Raw genomic sequence first — 18,744 nt, 5'->3', positions numbered from 1 at the left:
GGATAAGAATGACAAATTGAGCTCCGGGTGTGAAAAACCTATCTCAAAGTGCTGCATCTAAATCTTTCAAGAAAACATCTCCTCACAGAAACATAATACACTTACTGGGCTAAAGTATGCCCATCACATACTCCCAACTTCTTATGTAGCTAACCTTCAACGCCAGGCTGGCAGTCATTCAGCGAACACGGTTCAGAGGGAACGATACAGATGAACTCCTGACATTCACCAGCAAGCTACAGACGGAAAGGCAACTTCAGCGGGTGATTGTTGAAGCTTTGGAACAAATTAGGAAATTATGAACACACACCACATAACTCATCCATCATATGTATCCGTAACATGGTTCAACATGCGTTGGGGTAATATTCATATACTGAGCTGCACAGACTTCTTTTGTACAGAGTTTTTTTTTTCACACCACATGGAGCTGATCCATGAATCAAGATTTGCAGAAGCCTCAGCCACTTTACTGCGCCAACACGACTTCAATCAAAAGAGGAATCATCTACACCACTTATTATGTTTGTATTTGAAGTCCATATGCTGGGTATGCACCTGAATGAACTCAAAAGAGCAGTGGGGCGGGTGTACATAAAAATCCAATATTGTTCTGTCATTTGCATTTTCTCTTGACGGAGAACTACAACAGGCTATTCTAACAACGGCACAGACGCTGAAGAACCAGCTGAACTCTACGTGGCAGGATATGCAGAGAAGCTGAAGGGAAAAAGGAAAAGTATGAAAGAGAGCAAGTTGTTTCTGTGGCAAATTAAATAGAGATAAGTGCTCACTCAAAACAGGAAAAAAGAGGCGTTTGCCAGAAAGTGTGAAGTCATTCCTAGGTCAAAAACAAGATGAGGCTGCTGTTGAAGCTGTCAGCTCTGTTATTATCAGCCCAGGGACCAGTAACAAGCTTTTCCCTCACAAATGGACAAATGTCACTTAAGTCTGAATTCATGGTGTTTCCAGAATGGCAGCTTTAATGACTTGAGATTCCTTAATGGGGAAAGACTAAATTATGAAATTTAATTCTCTCTGCTACATTTCAAGTCTACTGGTCTTAATCTTGGTGCAGTACAGTGAGTTGTCCAAGCTCTGTGACACCAGTCAAGTCCCATCAGTCTTATAGTAGTTATGATGTAAGAAAGTGCAATAAAATTACTCATGCATCATCCACAAAGGCAGTAATATCTTTTAACATCCAGGGATTGTTTAATTGACCACTGTCCTCAGAGTGTTTTTAGAAAAGGAATATAATATGAGGAACAGGCCAGATTTTAACAGAACAGACTCCATTGAAATTTCTATCAAAATAAACTTCTGGTTGAATGAAAAAGGTTCATATGTATTCCAGAGAACTCACTGTCACCGCAACACAAGCACCACACCAAGTTTTACATTAAAGCAACCTTTAACAGAAATAGCCTAGAGGTTTCTGCATCTTCAGTTACACACTAAACTTTTAATATTTACTTGTTAATATTTTATTATGACAGTAATTACTCTTGGATCAATGAATAATTGACATATTATCAGTTACTAGGGTCAGTTGTGTAAGTGATTTAGAAACCTTTTAATAAATTCAAGGCAGACTTGTAAATGTATCATGATATGAATTCATTAAACAAATATATTGCTCATGAATGATGTATGAATGTTCACAGGAAGAAACGACACTGGAACCCGCTATCATATAAAAAGTTATGTGGCGGCATAGTGAGAATCCCCTGTTAAAAAGAAATAACTATATATTATTAACTACATCAGTTGAGACAGCTTCTCCAGTGTTTTAAGGGAAATTGCTTGACTTGACGGCACCACCTTAAGGATTTATGTGCAGAAATATCTGAATAAAATGAGGCAATGACACTGATTTAAAAAGCTGAAAGAGAAGAAATAAGAATGGGTCCATATTCCACAATGGATTTTTATCATGATTAAAGGACCACTGTGTAGGATTTAGTGGCATCTAACACCCCTCACCCCTCCCTTTTCAAGCATGTTGGAGAACCTTCAGGTAACGTAAAAAACTTTTGGTTTGTCCATTCTGGGCCACTGTAGAAACATGGCGGGCTCCTTGGAAGAACCTGCTCCCTCAGTTAATATGAAGGGCTCATTCTAGGCTAAAGAAAACACAATGATTCTTAGTCTCTTGTGATTATTATCTAATAAAAACATAGTTATGAATATCTATATTTTACAAAAAAGTAAATCCTTCACACTGGTCCTTTAAATTAATTAATTTGGTATATTTTGATTTTTTAATGTATGTGAAAATGATACACTATCCTGTAATTAAAAATGGATTAGGATATGCTGTTTAAGGCGATGGTGATGACAATGGGTTGACACAATAAAAAAAGAAAAAACAGTTTACAAAGCGATGCTCTTCAATAGGTTCACTGCTTTCATGAAGCATTTGTTGATTCTCCGTAGCATTTTTTATGGCCAATCGGGGTGGTGCTTGATTCAATTATATTTTATTGTAAAGTGTCTATCCTTTCTAAGTAAACCTTAAACTTAAATGTCCCAGTGTAACATGTTACATAGGGTGTCTAATGTAATGTATCAATTTACTATTCAATTCCTACAAGCTCCTCTGAACAAACTTGATGCAACAGGATCTAACAGTGTCTGGATAATAATCACAGTGGCCTCTATACAAACACACACTAAACCTCTACCTTTTGGCATTTTTGCTTTCTTCTCAGGCATGTCTAAACACTCTGTGGTCTTTGTGAAGTTGACCATGTTATATGTGCAGAGTCAAGTGGAACTTGAAAAGTCAGGCCGGGCATGCTGCTGTATTCACATGGGAAGATCACTATGCCTGGCTTTAGATAGGATGTGACAGAGCCTGGATGGCCGAAAGATGCACTTGTGCAGATCCCTGCCTTAAAATACAAACAGGAGGAAATGGACTTGTTTTTCTTTGTCACAGTGCAGGCTACATTATGTTAACCTTTTCCCTCTCTGAATTTTTCCCTCTCACAAATCTTCGACTGTAACGTGGTTAAAATCAAGAAATCTACATGCCACTGTGATGTTGAAAATTTCAGAAAACTATTCAATAAAGAGTCATGACTTTAAGAATTCACACTGACAGGTGCAAATGCTGCCACCATGCCTGTGAGGACTTTGACCAAAGAGCTGATTTTGAAGAGGCTCCTGCCACCACAAAGAGCCAGTGTCACATAGATAGAGAGACTTATGAATTCAAAATGTGAACTTCTTTGGATAAAGAGTCCTTAAATAGATAAAATCCATGTGTCACTTTACAGTTTTGAATGTATGTTACGTTCTGTTAGCAGCACTTCAGCCGTGGTGTTTTTTTATTTTCTATTTGAATGAGTTAAAGAAACAATATGACAGGGTCACAAAGCGTTTTTCTGCATACTGGAGGCCTTCTATTCAAAAAGGCAATGACAGATCTCTTTGTCTACTTATACTGTACATACACACGGTACTGACAGTACAAAGAGCAGCCATAGCTCTGATTGCAGTAAATGTTCCACAATTATCTCCAGCAAAGAGTATGTTTTTGGTCCCATTTCTCTTTTTTTTTGTCTGTTCAAAAACTGTGACTGGGATTTTGTTGAAAACAGTAAAAGGAATAGTTGCATCATTTAAAAAAGAAAGACTGCTGCAGAATCACTCAGTTGACACTCATAAGTTCATTTTGTGTAATGCAACAATGCCAAGACAGTAGATGTAATAGCCTGCTATCATAGAGTCTTGTGACAAAATGCCTAACATGTTGCAGTCAGGTTGCCCTTTACTGAGTATCTTATACAGTATATCAAGCAGTCCTTTAGATGTTAATGGAATTTCATATGTAACTGCCAACAGCCACTCACTTGTCCTTGGGCAGAGCTCATTTTTCCACAATTTAGTTATTCTACAAAAATTAGCATGATTTATATATCATCCTGGCTATTTTGATGCAGGTCCAAATGTAGATATAGTCTTCTAAATATTTGATATCATTAATAAGAAATTTCAAGGATTTTACAGCCTCAGCAGAGCTACAGTATGTGCTCTTTTGTGTTGGTTTTTAAATTGAATAAATGCTCTACTGTATGCCACTGTGATGGAATCTGCAGCAATATCAATTTTTAACATAACAGCAATTAAAAACATCCATCTCTCCACCTCTCCATCCCCTTATCAGGCTCCAGTGGCAGCAAACTCATAAAAGCAGCTCAGCCATCCTTCTCCCAAACCATGTACTCCAAGCTTCTTCGAGGGGATCCTGAGGCATTCCCAGACCAGTTGGAATACATAATCCCTCCCGAGTCTTCTGGGCTTCCTCCCAGTCAGACGTGCCCAGAATACCCCTACAGGGAGGCTTCTGGGAGACATCTTAATCAGATGCCCCCACCACCTCAGCAGGCTTCATCCAACATAAAGGAGCAACTGTTGCAATAATAGGTTAGACACCTAGATAGGGTATCAAAGAATCTGGGGTCCACAACCTATCCCTGCAAAGAAAACTAATTTCAACGGCTTGTGTCTGCAGTTTCATTCCTTTGGTCACAACTCAAAGCTTGTGACTAGAGGTGAGAGTTGGAGCAAAGATCAGCTGGTTAATCCAAAACTGCACCTTCAGCCTGCAAGCAAGGCCTAAAGGTGAAGCCAGCACAGCAAAGAGAACTGAAAACAGTGAGAAAAAGACAGGGAACTACTTAGGCAGACAAATGTATTCTGTGCAAAGAGAAAAACAGCAGAAGAGTAAACATTTGCAACTGCACAAAGGAGATGGCATTAATGTCCAATTTGCTCTGAGCCGTAACACAGTTAAATGTTACTCATAATCAATTAGGCATGAGGCCAGTCTGCAGTGCTAAATCTCAAATTCATTGCTTTATAAAGGACCGAACTTATAATCGCTGTGAGCATAAATGTGAGCAGCCATGCCGAGCGGAGAGACATTTTACTTACCAAGCTGTGAATTAAGCGAAGTTTTCAGAGGGTTGCTTAAGTATCACATTCTAAAAACTTGAAGTCATTCTCACAACAAGAGCCTCAAAAAGGACTGAACTTCTAAATCTGTCATCTGCTGTAAATGTCAGCAAAAAGTGTCTGTGTGTGTGTGTGTGTGTGTGTGTGTGTGTGTGTGTGTGTTTATTTTTTTTATTTTAGTAGAGAGACAAAGTGTTGAATGCATTGTTTAGTCAAGTACAATCAGATGGCTTGCGCGGTTGTAACAATCTGTTAGATGAGCCTTTAGTAAAGAAATAACAAATAGCACATCAGGAGCTCTGTAAATAAACAAAGACAAATCATTTCACATCCCTGAGGTGCATCTTAGATTTCATCTGTAAAAATAGCTGAAAAGCTCACAATCTGCTGTCGTAATACAGCAAGGAAGTGGCAACATGAAACATATGAAAGTCACACCTCAAAATAAAAACTTTGTTGCAGCAGTGTGACTTTCCAGCTGCACGGAAAAATGCCAGCAATTGTGCAAAGTGTTGCTGTATTTGCTGGTGGCAGAGTGTTTTTATGAATGTGTGAAAGAGAAAGAGGCTGAGAGTAAGAGACACAAAGTTAAGAGAAAGTAGGCAGAGGGGCATTGTACACAAGATATTACAAGGTTGGTGTGCACAGAAGGAAAAGCTCTGGAATCCAATGAAATTGTATGCACATAAATTTTTACTTAAAAAAAACAAACAAAAAACACCAGGCAGACCATACATCACACATATTTCATATATAGGAGAGGAGTGAGGAAATAATGTTATTTTGCTAGCAAACCACTTGAGAATGAGTTTAGGGTTACAGTGCTCTGTAAGTGTTTGTGAGGCTTGTAAAGCCGCTGAGAGTTAAACTATATATCTGTGGTGTGTTTTAAGGTCCCATATTTTACACTTTTCTGGTGTTTATTTGAAGTTTCGATATCCATAAGAAGATATATGGTTTTAAGTACCAAAAACCATCTCAATGTAGTTTTCCATCTCCTCTCTCAGGCTTCTCTCTGGAGTGCTAGCAACAATGGGTTGGTGAGCCAATCAGAAGAGAGGCTAAGTGATTGAATAAAAATATAGCAGATTTCAGGTAAACACTCGGAGAAATCAAATCCTGCAAGGTTGGATGGTTGGTCCAGGAGGGCTGGGCTTGGGGCGTGGATTGAGAGCAGTTACTGCTTTGTTGTGACATCACAAAGTTACAGAAGTCCTGACGGCTCGTTTTAAGGCTTAGTTTCTGAATATTAGCTGTGTGCATTTCTCTGTGGACTGAGGCTATGATACTTTCACAGTATTTATATAGAACCTAGACCTGCTTTATAGTCACAAAGGACACGAAAATCTCATTTTGTACAATATGGGACCTTTAATTTTATGACAAAGCTGTGAATTTGAATCTAGCCATATTTGACTATGACTGTTTGGAACAAGCTGAGCATACAGATGAACAGAAGTGGATTATGCTGTATGACATTTTAGATTTTGATGCGTTTCTTCACAGTAAAAATTGTCTCTATAGGAATCTATGATATTGACATGAATTCTAGTTGACAATACCTGCTGCTTTGCTCCACTAAAAAGGAAACTTGAAGATAGAGTATGCTTTCTGATACGCCCCAGTGGACTGAATAATATCAGTGAGTCAACTGGGTCAACAGTGCTGCAGAGCTCAGTCCCCTACCAGCACAAAGACTTCAGTATTTCTTGCCTAAGCTCATACTGCATATGCAGCTGAAAGCAAAGAGGACATTGAAGATACAAATGTGTGCATTAGCTTCCCACTTCTGCGCTGTAATGACTGTCAGCAAATGATTATCCAGTGGGTCTCAATCACCTTCATAAAAATGTCAGCTTCAGAGCCTATTAGCTGATCAGACCTGCAGGGTTTTGTCACATTTAATGATTTCTCGGGGTCTTGTGACAGTTAATTCTTTGCTCTAACAACATGACAAATTTCACAACATCACAAATTCAATCAATGCCCCTGTGTAAATGTGTTTTCGAAAATCCAAACCATTTTCTGTTATTTAATTTTTTTTTAATTACTATTTATTGTTTTTATTGTATCAATGGTGAAATGATCTGTATGTCTGACACATAATTAAGCCTTGTGTTATATTTTGGCTCATGTTTGTACCCCTGTCTTTTTTTTTCCTCACTGCTATTATTAGGTTTACTGTTGTCATTTAATTTTGTCTTATGTTCACACATCTGTCTTATTAAATGCATGATTAACTCTCATTATATTTAATCACAACTTGGAAAAAATACCTCTCACCTCCCTCTGTTTCATTGTATAGCAAATCACTATACTGTTCCGTTTTAAGTCAGTTTTGATATATTTTTCTTGTGTGTTCATCAATTTTGGGTATCCACTCATATGAGACACTAACCTGCTCCAAGACAGATGCTAATACTAACAGCATCCTGAAATAACAACCCGATTGAGGTCTTGCTGTGGGTGTGGTTGCAAAGATCTCCATGTATTATTCATCAGTTACCTTTTCAGCCCATTCTCTCGCTGTATTTATGTTCCTATATACATCTGTAAACTGTTAATAGTCTCTAATTTTCAGTCAGACTGTAGACAGACTGCTCAGACTGTCATCTTTGACAAACTTCTATTTATAAAGCCTTCAAACCTAGATGTACTCAATAGATTTGATCCTGTCTTCTTCATGATTGTCAAGAAGAGAATCCGACACTGCCTGACACCCACAACCTGTCCACTTGATGTGCTGCCTCCCCACCTCATGACTGGTGTTACTGGCTCCAGAGCTCCTTCTATCATGTTCTTCATTAATTGCTCATTAACCACAGCGACTACCCCCACTTGTCTTAAATTAAAATCAGGATATTAAAATCAAGATGGGTTGGGACTATAATTTGTTCTGAGTTAATGAACTGCTGGCACCCAATCATAATGTCAAGACAGTCTTGTGATCTTATATATACACTCACACACCAATTTACAAAATATGTTTTGGCATAGATGAGCTTTCTTGTAGCAAACAAACAAATAAATAACAAACAACAAACATAAATATCTAAATGACCAGTAAATAACACAAAGCATCAGTATCAGTAAAAGAATGTTATACACAATGGTTCATACACAATGGCCCCCAGCCATGCTAGCAGCTCTGTGAGGCTGTAGTCAGACACTGTAATGCTTTGGTATTAAGACTAATGTCAGCACGCTAACATGTTTGAAAAGATAATCCTAAAATGCTGATATTATAGGTAATGTTTCCCATGTGCACCATCTTAGTTTAGCATGTTAGCAGGCTAATGTAATTAGAACTCACACAAAGTACAACTGAGGTTGATAGGGATGTCACTTAAGAATTGACCAGATCTGGCCCATGTGTTTGCCAGATCTGCATATTTACACTCCTTTTGTTTAATTTCAATAAAAGACTGCTGAAACCTCACTCCTGACCCGCCAGCATCCTTCCATCAAAGGCTCTCATGGGGTCTGCTTAGTTATTAGCCACTGCTCCATATTTGTGAGGCGTCACTAGTAATAAGCAGGTTCCAGGTTACCTCTGCCTGTGTCTGTCAGGCAGAATATTGAATCCACAGTTCCCACAAGGCCCCAGTGGGACCTTCTACCTGCCAGCACCACCAATTAGCCTAAAGCACAATAACGTCACAGTCCACAGGAACATGGGGACTCCAGGGTAGGAGCTTGGAGACACGACTATCTGGCCTATGAAATTTTCACACATACTGTACCTCCTTAGGAAGGCGAGCTGCATTATTTCATTCTTGCACAGAGGGCACCTATATACTGGAGCGCGGATGGCCAGATTCAAGCATACACAGACAATTACTTCACACAGAATATACTAAAATATTTTGAAACTGCAGTGGTGGGTCAGAACAGTTATGTCATTTCATGAGGGATTTCTGTGTAGCATCTGAAGACAGTTGGTGGGCTGTTTGTTTACTACCACTCAAATCTAATCTGACTGCCACAAAGTCCTGATTAAGTCTATTCTGAGAGTTAAACTCTGAATAAATAATACTTAATGATGTGTTTGATTGTTGCTTAGTAATGAAAAATAAAACCAAAAAACCTGAAGCCAAGTTTTCAGGCGCTTTAATATCAGACAGAAACTGAAATAAGATTTAGGGTTGCATTAACTACAACAAATTTATTTACTTATATGCCTGTACATCAACAGCAACAGGTGATGGAACAGAAGTCAGAGAAGTTTTGCAGCACCCACTCCTGCTCTTCTCTTGGCTGTCACCTTGGCTGACTCCTCACCTGCATTGAACTGAACCCTGCTCAACTTGATGCCATTTCCAAAAATGCTGAGATCTCTCCTCCAGCACCGCTCTCTCATCGCTCCTCTCTGTCACTCTTCATGTCATTTGAAATGAAAAACTACTGCTCAGTTTGTCTCTTGCTGGGGCTGAGTGTTTTTGGTTATAGGGGTTGTCAGTGTTGCTGCCAACGCTGGAGCCTTGAAAAGGTTCCCATTTGCAGTTGTATGTCTGATGTCTATTGGAAGCAGCAAGTGTCAGAGACAGGCTGTCTCAGACTATGGACACAGGTAAAAGGCATTGTCTTCAGATGAAGCTGTCTTGTAGTGAAGAGATGGAGAGTGCAGAATTGTTGTATAATCAGAGCATCTATGTCAGTGAATAATAAAGTAACTTATTATTTGTTGCATTTGAAAATGCTGAAATGTGAGGTTTGAAATTAGAGAGTACAAAAAGCAAAATTGAAAAATTGGTAACGGCAAGCTGAGGAGACAAATTTTCCCTCAATGAGAGACAAAAGTTTTAATTCTTGTCTGTTCACTTTTCTTTACCATGTAATACACACAGCTGAGGCCAGTGAAGGCCTGCTTAACACACACAATGCATTGAAGGGATCAATATCCACCTATTTATAGTATAATATCTGCCTTAATTCATTCAACAGTAGATTACAGAGAAAAAGTACTGCTTTAAGACTGTGCAGAAATGAAATCTGGCCAGTCAGAAGAAAAACTTCAGGGGCCATGCTTTCATGACTCTGATTTACAAAGAAAGATGTCTCTCAGTATTAGGCAGAATAAAACAGCCACACTTGCTGTTGCCTCAGTATTTCCTCACCCATTCTTTCCTTGGATTAATATCCTAATCAAGGTGCTGATATGTCAAGAGCTGGCACCCGTCACGGTACTTTAGAGTATGAGGTGTCGTAAAAATGTGTGCGGTTTCTCCCTGACATTTCAAGTTTGATACGACACCCCTGCAGAGCCTTAGAAGAAAGGAGCTGTTTTTCTTTTTCTAAAAACCAAATTCATGAAAGTTCCTGCAATGAAACTCTTCATGAGATAATAGGCTCAAAGGCACCAACTGTGGCATGATTAAACATCTCTGCTGCAGCTCTCACCAGGAAAGTTCATTTACTGCTTGTTTATGCTATGTGGGAATTGGGAAAATAGTTTGATAAATAGGTTGACAGCCCTACTTCTTTTTTTAACTTTAAGAATCATCAATACAAGTGAAAGACATGGCGACAATATTAAACCGTCCCACTTGCTTTCCACACGTTCAGAGTTGGAAAACATTCAGACAAAACTGATAAATTCAATTTTTTGTGTGTGTTGGTGTGAGTGACATCGAACGAAGATGATGCTTACATCAAAGAAAACTACAGAGAGGCCTCTGTGGCCTCAAGTGCAATGAACTGTAATTCCATTTACAGATACAATATTAAAAGAAAATACTTACAAGGAAAGTTTAAGCCTCGTGGACAAACAGATATGTTTCAGCAATAAGTTCACGTTTTACTTGTGGCATGTGACTGTTGTGATGCGTTTGTCAGCAGTACACAGGCCAAGAATTTAGCGAAGACACACCCTAAGCATATGACATTAAAGGTCCCATATTTCACACTTTTCTGGTGTTTCATTTTAAGTTTTATTATCCATAAAAAGATATATACATGGTTTTTAGTACCAAAAACCATCTAAATGTAGTTTACATCTCCTCTCTCGGCAATCTCCCTGCAGCTCTAACAAAAACAGGTTAGTCAGCCAATCAGAAGAGAGTCTCTGAGCCTTTCCTCTGATTGGCTGGCTGTTTTCTGAGTGATCATATAAAAATATAGCAGATTTCAGGGACACCAAATCCTGCAAGGTTGGATGCTGGGTCCAGGTGGGCCATGCTATGGGCATAGCTGAGGGTGGTGAGTGTTTTGTTGTGACATCACAAAGTTATGCAAGTTTTGATGGCTTGTGTTAAGCTTTTGAATATGGGCTGTGTGCATTTTGTCCATGGATTGTGTACTTGGATACTTTCACAGTATCTATATAGCCCCTATATAGCCCCTTAATGGAAATCTTTGTATAATATGGGGCCTTTAATGTGGACAACGTAGTTGGAAACAACTTGTGGAATCTGTGGACACAATATAAAAACGTTTAGACGTCAGATAAGATGTAAAAACTTGAGTTTGTATTGTGTGTTTGGGTGTTATCAGAGGAACGGAGGAATGGAGCAACCCTACCCTCACACATTCAGAGTGGTGTATAGAAGGGCAAGAAAAGTACAAAAGGTGTTGTGTGTGGATTGAAGCTCCGAGAGAGACAGAGAGGATTACAAATAAGTGAGTTTGCAGTGCTTACTGTTTGTTTTCAAAGATAAAGTCGCAGGTAAAAACCGGCAAATTCACTGCATTTTTTCCTCACAATGTTGCAGACTAGGTTGTGATTAGCTTGAATTCATGCTGGTTAAAATAAATTCCAATATTGGTGTGGTTTCACAGCAGTTAAGTATTTAAAAAAAAAGAAAAAAAGAAAAGAATCTTAACCCTCTCCTGCAGCACCAAAATATGGGTAAATACTTTTTTTCCATTTGTAAACTGGCATGTCAGGCTGAGTATAGTGATGGTCCCTTGCAACTAAGTTTGCTAGCATGTGTTGACAGCAAAGAGGAAAATGGGAGGACCGAGCAGTTGCATTTGAAAAGAACAAAAAAATAGTAAATACTAATACTAATGCAGTTAGTAATGTAAGATGAGCACCACACACTGAAAAATAAAACCTGGACTTTAAGGACAAACAGGAACTATCTCCACTGGAATACAGCTGTACCACTGCTGGCTGAACCCTGATGCAGGTTGAAATGGGTCATTTCAGCGTGATTAAATCAACTAATTAAATTAAAGTCACCCCAAAGTTACATTAAGGAACAAAAAAAAAACTTTAATTGAAATTGCCATGCAAACTTACTTAGTGCATGGCTCAGACTGGAAAAGCAGGAAGCTTTCAGGTCAAGCTTCATAAGCTATTAATTGTTGATTGTCAAAAAATAAATAAATAAATCAGCATTGTCCCTTTGCAAGCTCCTCTAAAGCACTAAGGCAGCCACTCAGTGGTCATTAGTCATTGTTAAAGCAATTCACTTACTTAACTCATCCAACATGAAGAAGATAAGAGGAGCTGTTAAAATTATATGTCTGTGTTGACTGTGTTCTGCTGCAGAGCTGTAATTGTGCCACACTGTGAGCAAAATAAACACACATTAGTTCACTAGACAGTAAAAACATTTCTAAAAACCTAAAATAGTCTTACTTTGCATATAAAAAAACCCTCTCCACTCTGCCTGATAATCTGCACATACCTACTGCAGAGTACACAGGTAGTCATGTCATGTGTGTGTGTGTGTGCGTGTGTGTGTGTGTGTGTGTGTGTGTGTACATTCAGAATCCTCATCATGTGATTGGCATCTGGCTCCAGGTCAGCCACATGAAGGAATCTGAGAATCATAAAGAAAAAAACATACTACAACTAGTCTAATGATGCTAAAATATGTAAGATGCAACCAGTCACATGACATTTTTGGTCAGTTGCAGGCAAGGGTTTGGGAGCCATGAACAAGGCTGTGCAAAAATGATGACAAGCGTGGCAGGCCAGCCTGCACACACTGCAGCAGTCGAAACTAAAGCCTGTGATTTGTTTGGTCTTCACTATTTTTCCTGTGTGACCAGGGTAAATTTGATTTTGCTAGGAGGATACTGCCAGCCTCACTCTGAGTTTTTTTTTGGTCTGTGCATGACATGACCATAGACATGGACTCTGCTGTCCCACCATCTTATTACTATATTATTAACATCTGATGACCTGACAGTGTAGCATATTTTTCCATATAATTTTAAGTGTTCACTTCTTTAAGAATTGTAAAGCCTTGTGTGTTTTTTTCACATTTGATGATTTAGTTTTTAACATGCTTGACAATTGCTATGCCATTTTCTGACTGCAGGACCATCCATTTCAGTGCTGAATAAATCAAAGTGTATTTATTTTATTATACACTCAGCTGTGACTGAAGACAACACAAAGCACCGTGTATTTAGCTCAGTCAGAAACACACCGGTTAAAAGATAAACCGTTTTACAGCAACAAATAGCAACACAGTTCCATTTGACATTCATGCCTCTGCAGTAAGCTGCCCCCTGCCTTCCCAGCAAGCATGCTGAAGATATAGCCCCGCTGTAATGCAAATCCCCCCATGGGTGTTCACAGAGTGAAGCGAGGGCAACAGCAGTGCTGTGTTATCAGTGTCAGAGCTACTGGATAGACTGTATCAGATAAAGGGCTGGGGAGGTGGAAGTTAAGCTTTAACTTGCAGCAAAACATGTGCAGCAGTTTATATAGCAACAATCGGTCTATAGCAAGTAATTCTAATAGGCTGCTTTGTTATGACAATGGGTGGAGATTGGTGTGTGTAGCAATTAGCTGATAGATTAGCAAAGCATGGCATGTGTGCTCTGCCTGAACTAATACAATGCTCAACAGTCAGGTGTTCATGTGTTTGGTTGGTTTTCATGGCTCTGTGGTAATCTGCATGCAATCTGCATGCTTACCCTGCTGGCATGCTGGAAAGAGATACAGGGAAGGAATGCTAATACCCCCAGAACCAGAGATATGTGATAAAGGCGCAGCTGATGATTCTTAGGTAAGAGAAGTTGTTGCTAGCTCGTCAACAGCAAAATGGTACAATTCCAAAAACAATCCCCCCCCCCCCTTGCTATTTCATGTAAGGCTGCATACATTTATTTGATTAACACATTCCCACTAGGTGTCTAATGCAGTTTAAGAAAGCTATTTTCTTTTTCTTCAAGTTTCTCCCCATGCAATTCTTTGTAAATCTGATACACAATTAAAGGTGAAGGGGCTAACAATGGCACAGTTAACCCTGCTTAAATGAATCCTTTCAGTGGGACAGGAGGCAGCTGTAAACTTAAACTGGGCAGAAAGCAGTATCCTCCTGCTGGAGGAAGTCAGACAACTACACATGATAATAAATTGCACAAAATTGTACTCATTGTATCATCTGTCTGTGGCGGATCTCTGTATTAGCAGTTGGAATGGTATTTAAAACAAGTTGACACTGCTCCACAAATAAGCAAATAACATTTTTTGCTGCCAGTTCTGCTCTTTGAAGGGACTGACTGGCACAGCCAGCAGCCACTGAGTCAAGACCAGACTTGAATGACTTGTGCATCTAGTGGCTCTACAGAGATAGGAACTCAATCACTGACATCATTTGCTGCCTTTTGAACTTAAATGAATTGAAGAGCTAGATCACATGGCTTCAATCCCTCTTTGACGTTACTGCGTCAACACTCCTATCTTGAGTCACACTCCTTCGAGGCAATTAGCAAATGCACTGAATTGGCTTGGCTTTCGACCACGAGTGGACATGTAAAATTCGATCGGAGATTGTGTTGCAGGATTTCAAAACATGAAGGGATTGTAGGAAGGATGCTCAGCACAGGGAATTATTTGAGTTACTGTGCTGTGCTATATGATGCTGGATAGTGACTGTCATACAGCTTATTATCAGCATGCACCGAGAAGTCACCTCATAGCTGGATTTTCCAGCCGAGAGATCAAACTATTTTATATGAAATACGATTAAACTGTTGGTCCGTGTGGATTGGTGGAGTTGCAACAAATAGTATGTTTCAAGAGAGTAGGTTAAGGATATTGAATCTAACACCACAACCCAAACACAAAAAGCAATAGAAATAGTAAACAGAAAGCAACAAGGCAATAAGATCAGTCAAGTGAGGCTTGCAGACTAAAAAGCAGTGGAATTTCATACTTGCTAGTACATTGACAGAGTTTTCTATGCTCTAGATATGAGTGTGGGAGAGGGATGGACTAACATTGCACTGTAAACTTGTGCGCCATCATTATAACTGTTAAAAGTAATGTTTATGCTGCTGAGGCTTTGGAGAATTATTGTGGGAAAGCTGATTTCATTAAAAGGTCTCAGTGACAAAAAAGTTATGTGAATAAATTACTAGGAGCTAATTATTAACGTGAATAATTGTTCTTAGCACAGTGTCTGTGGCATAGCAGGTAAACTATTTATTTATACAACAACAAGACATCTTTTTAATGTTCTCTGGCTTCATTGTCACTGCTGGAAATGCTGATAGATTTGTCAGTGTAATTAATATGCAACAGTTTATTTGATTTAACATTTTATCCGTTTATCCAATTTGTTCAGCCGGCTGCCTGCTGTCTGTTACGAAGCAGAATGATTCAAATATTACTAATCTCTTAGATATATTATTGAAAATTGAAAAAAAACAGCTGAATTGCTCTAGAACTAAGGTCACTAAGAATCCTTGATTCTGATTGACTGGTATCATCTTGTAATATGGTGTAAGCAGACACTTCTGACACAGGTTTGTTGGCCATATCAATACTTCAGTATTAAAGCTGCACTAATCCTATTTACACAGTCAATTCATCCTTAGTAATGTGAGAGGGGTTGCATGTAAAGGAGAACCCTGAGAGAATTATTATGCAATTCTGCAGCTCTGCTCAGCTTCCTGAAGCATTTTAGCGTTTATCATTAATCATCAATGACATAGCCACCACATGCTATCACACACACAGATTATGCAGCTGCGCATTTTCCAACATATGAGAGATAAAGGATTTAAATCTCTGTTCCTGCTCCATTAACTGAAACCTGTACTCACCCATTAGAAGTTCATCCGAGTTCAGCAAAGTCATTAGCAACACTGCTCAGGTCCAAAGTCCTGCTCTGCTGTTCTCCATTGAGAGGGTAGCCAATCCCGCTAACATTAGCCATTCCCGCTAACATTAGCCATTCCCGCTAACATTAGCCAATCCCGCTAACATTAGCCATTCCCGCTAACGTTAGCCATTCCCGCTAACATTCCCGCTAACATTAGCCATTCCCGCTAACGTTAGCCTCCGGCTGCTAACATTAGCCATTCCCGCTAACATTAGCCATTCCCGCTAACATTAGCCTCCGCCCACTAACATTAGCCATTCCCGCTAACGTTAGCCTCCGCCCGCTAACATTAGCCATTCCCGCTAACGTTAGCCTCCGCCCGCTAACATTCAATGAACTTGAAGTTGCTGAGTAAAAACTTTGTCGTCAGTTCAGCAATAAACTCCCCCTGTTCTCTTCTATCCTTCCTCTTCCGCTTGTTTGGGCTTGCTAAACATTATGCTGCTAACTTAATCTTGACCATTTGACCATTTGAATAACTACCCTCTTGCTGAAAGCTTAAGAAGAAAACTGACATTAACTCACGCAGGTTATCAAAATTCACAGGGAGCCAGCTCATTGGTCAGAGTAGGATTTCCCAGCAAGCCCTACTGCGTAATTTTTGAGAGGAAATTCAGCTAATTGCCACCGCTCTCATTAACCTGACTGTTCTCAGCAGCAGGTGGATGCTTCCTGCCAAAATAAAGAGCTCCATAAACCAACTGCATGCAACCTGTCAAAGAGAGCAATGAGCTGGTAGCTGAAGAGGCAGATATTTACCTTAAAGGCTTGTTGAAAATCAAGCCAGAGCTTAAATGAGAATGAATATTGCACTTACATTTGTTGGCCAGACACATGCTTGCAAATAGACACTTTGCTAATGACTGGTTGGTGTAATTGGGCAGCAGTTTGCTGACACACTCGCCATACTAACTAAATGGTAATGTATAAATGTAATGGTGCACACTTCAGTTTGATCCCCTCTGATCCTTATCTGATCTGCTTGGAACAGGGAACATCCTGGATCGTGATTATGGAGATGAAACAAAGTTAAAAGTGAGTACAATCATTCATACTCCCAACAGCTGATTTGGAGAGATCAATAAGCAAATGAAGAAAAAATGCGGCTTCACGCGTTTCAGGTGCTGCTAACAAATGATCCCACGTTCCTCCCTCCAGTGACCCCATTTTTAAACATCCTTAAATTTGCTCTTCACATACTTTAAATAGCTGTGGGCTACTTTTGGAGCAAATATCACTTGAAACTTAATAGACTTTCTAGTGGTAGCTTGGATTGTCCTGGAAAGTGGGACAAAAAAAAAAAAAAACTCCACCCTTGTGGCTACTTATCAGTGGGGCCAAGGCCACTTAAACGTGAAAATTAAGATGGTGTGGGATTTTAGAGGAAACTAATTAAAAGCTATTTAATTACCTCAGATATCTCCGCTTGCCTTATCATTTTTATCTTTATTCAAATATTTTACCAATTTCTATGCAGGCAGTGATGCTGTTTAATCTTGTTCTTGGTGATGACAGCTCCCCACAGGTAGGTAATACAAAATGAGCTGTCATTTAGGTTTTTTTTTTGTTTGTTTTTTTTTCCAAGTTTTGTGGAATATTCAGAACACTCTTTATGGGAAGACATGCAATGGTTTTAGATCTTTGAGTTCCACAAACAGAATTTAATTTATCTCTGCTGCAGAAAAGTTAGAGATGGGATCTCAAAACAAATACAGTCAAAACTATCAGCGCGGCCTCTAAAGACCTCGAGCATTTACACATTCTGGGTGTGATTAGGCTACTTTTTACACACCAAACTGCATGTGCTGTTGTTACTTGATCGTGCTTGATGTTCCAAAACATTAACAAGGTTTTCTTTTGTCGGGTAAAAGACAAAACAAAATGTTCAGTGTTTGTTCGGTTAAATCAAATCAGCATTTTCTGATTAAAAACAAACTCACAAATACCAACTGCACTGCCATAAGCATGCATGGATGCACTGGGGGGGGGGCACACACATACATACATACACACACACACGTACTCACACTTCAGGGTGTTCCCCATTTATAAAATGTGAATGTTTATTAAATGTTGACAAGAACATTAAAACACATTATCAAGATTCAGCAAAAACAATCTATAGTACTTCACCAAAAAAAATAAAGGAAAAAAAGAACAGAGTTAGTTCTGCGCTGGGGGGGGGGGGGGGCAAAAAAGCAGAGCAATAAAGAGGGTGGGAGTGTGGAGATGGGAAGAGGAGAGAGGAGAATTTAGGAGGCATGGAGTGAGGGGGAACTGGCAGCAGAGGCTAAGGCAATTAAGGAGGTACACAGTAAGAAAGATAGAAGGTTTGGGGACTGGGGGGGATCGATCGGGGGGGTGCTGATGCACAGTAATGAGCGAATGATTAGAGCCTCTGATTTCACTCTTTTATCATCTCTTCCGTTGGAGACTTAGCAAGCTGCAGCAGAGAGCGTAACTATAAAGGCATTCACTCAACAAACACACACAAAGGGGGAATGGCAAATAATGCTTGTCTCTACATTTAAATAACAAAGGGCAACATAGCAGTAACAGTATACAATGAGCACAATGTTGTGTTGAGGTGAATAAAGATTTTGGGAGTGGGTTCTTGGGAGGGGGGGGTTTAGGGTTCGAGCGCAGTTCAACACAGTACCAGAAGTTGGTGTCCACTCTAATGGGTTCACAATCACAATAAGTAATA

General features: G+C 39.4%; 1 protein-coding gene across 2 annotated transcripts in view; it reads right to left on the bottom strand.

The window, feature by feature from the left end:
- The window catches only part of LOC139611886 (protein CutA homolog), a 49,874-nt gene extending 32,832 nt beyond the window's left edge, over positions 1-17,042 (bottom strand). The window contains exon 1 of one of the 2 annotated variants that reach the window (XM_071466892.1): positions 15,979-17,042. The gene's annotated coding sequence lies outside the window, so the exon portion shown is untranslated. The remainder of the gene's footprint in view (positions 1-15,978) is intronic. The other variant, XM_071466894.1, reaches the window with a different exon arrangement.
- Between the last annotated feature and the right edge of the window lie 1,702 nt (positions 17,043-18,744).

This window comes from Trachinotus anak, unplaced genomic scaffold (assembly GCF_046630095.1).
Source record: "Trachinotus anak isolate AG129_WGS33_773 ecotype Australia unplaced genomic scaffold, CSIRO_AGI_Tana_v1 ptg000028l, whole genome shotgun sequence".
Classification (NCBI taxonomy): domain Eukaryota; kingdom Metazoa; phylum Chordata; class Actinopteri; order Carangiformes; family Carangidae; genus Trachinotus; species Trachinotus anak.
Note: the sequence above shows the minus strand (reverse complement) of the source record. Positions and strands in the feature narration are given on the sequence as shown.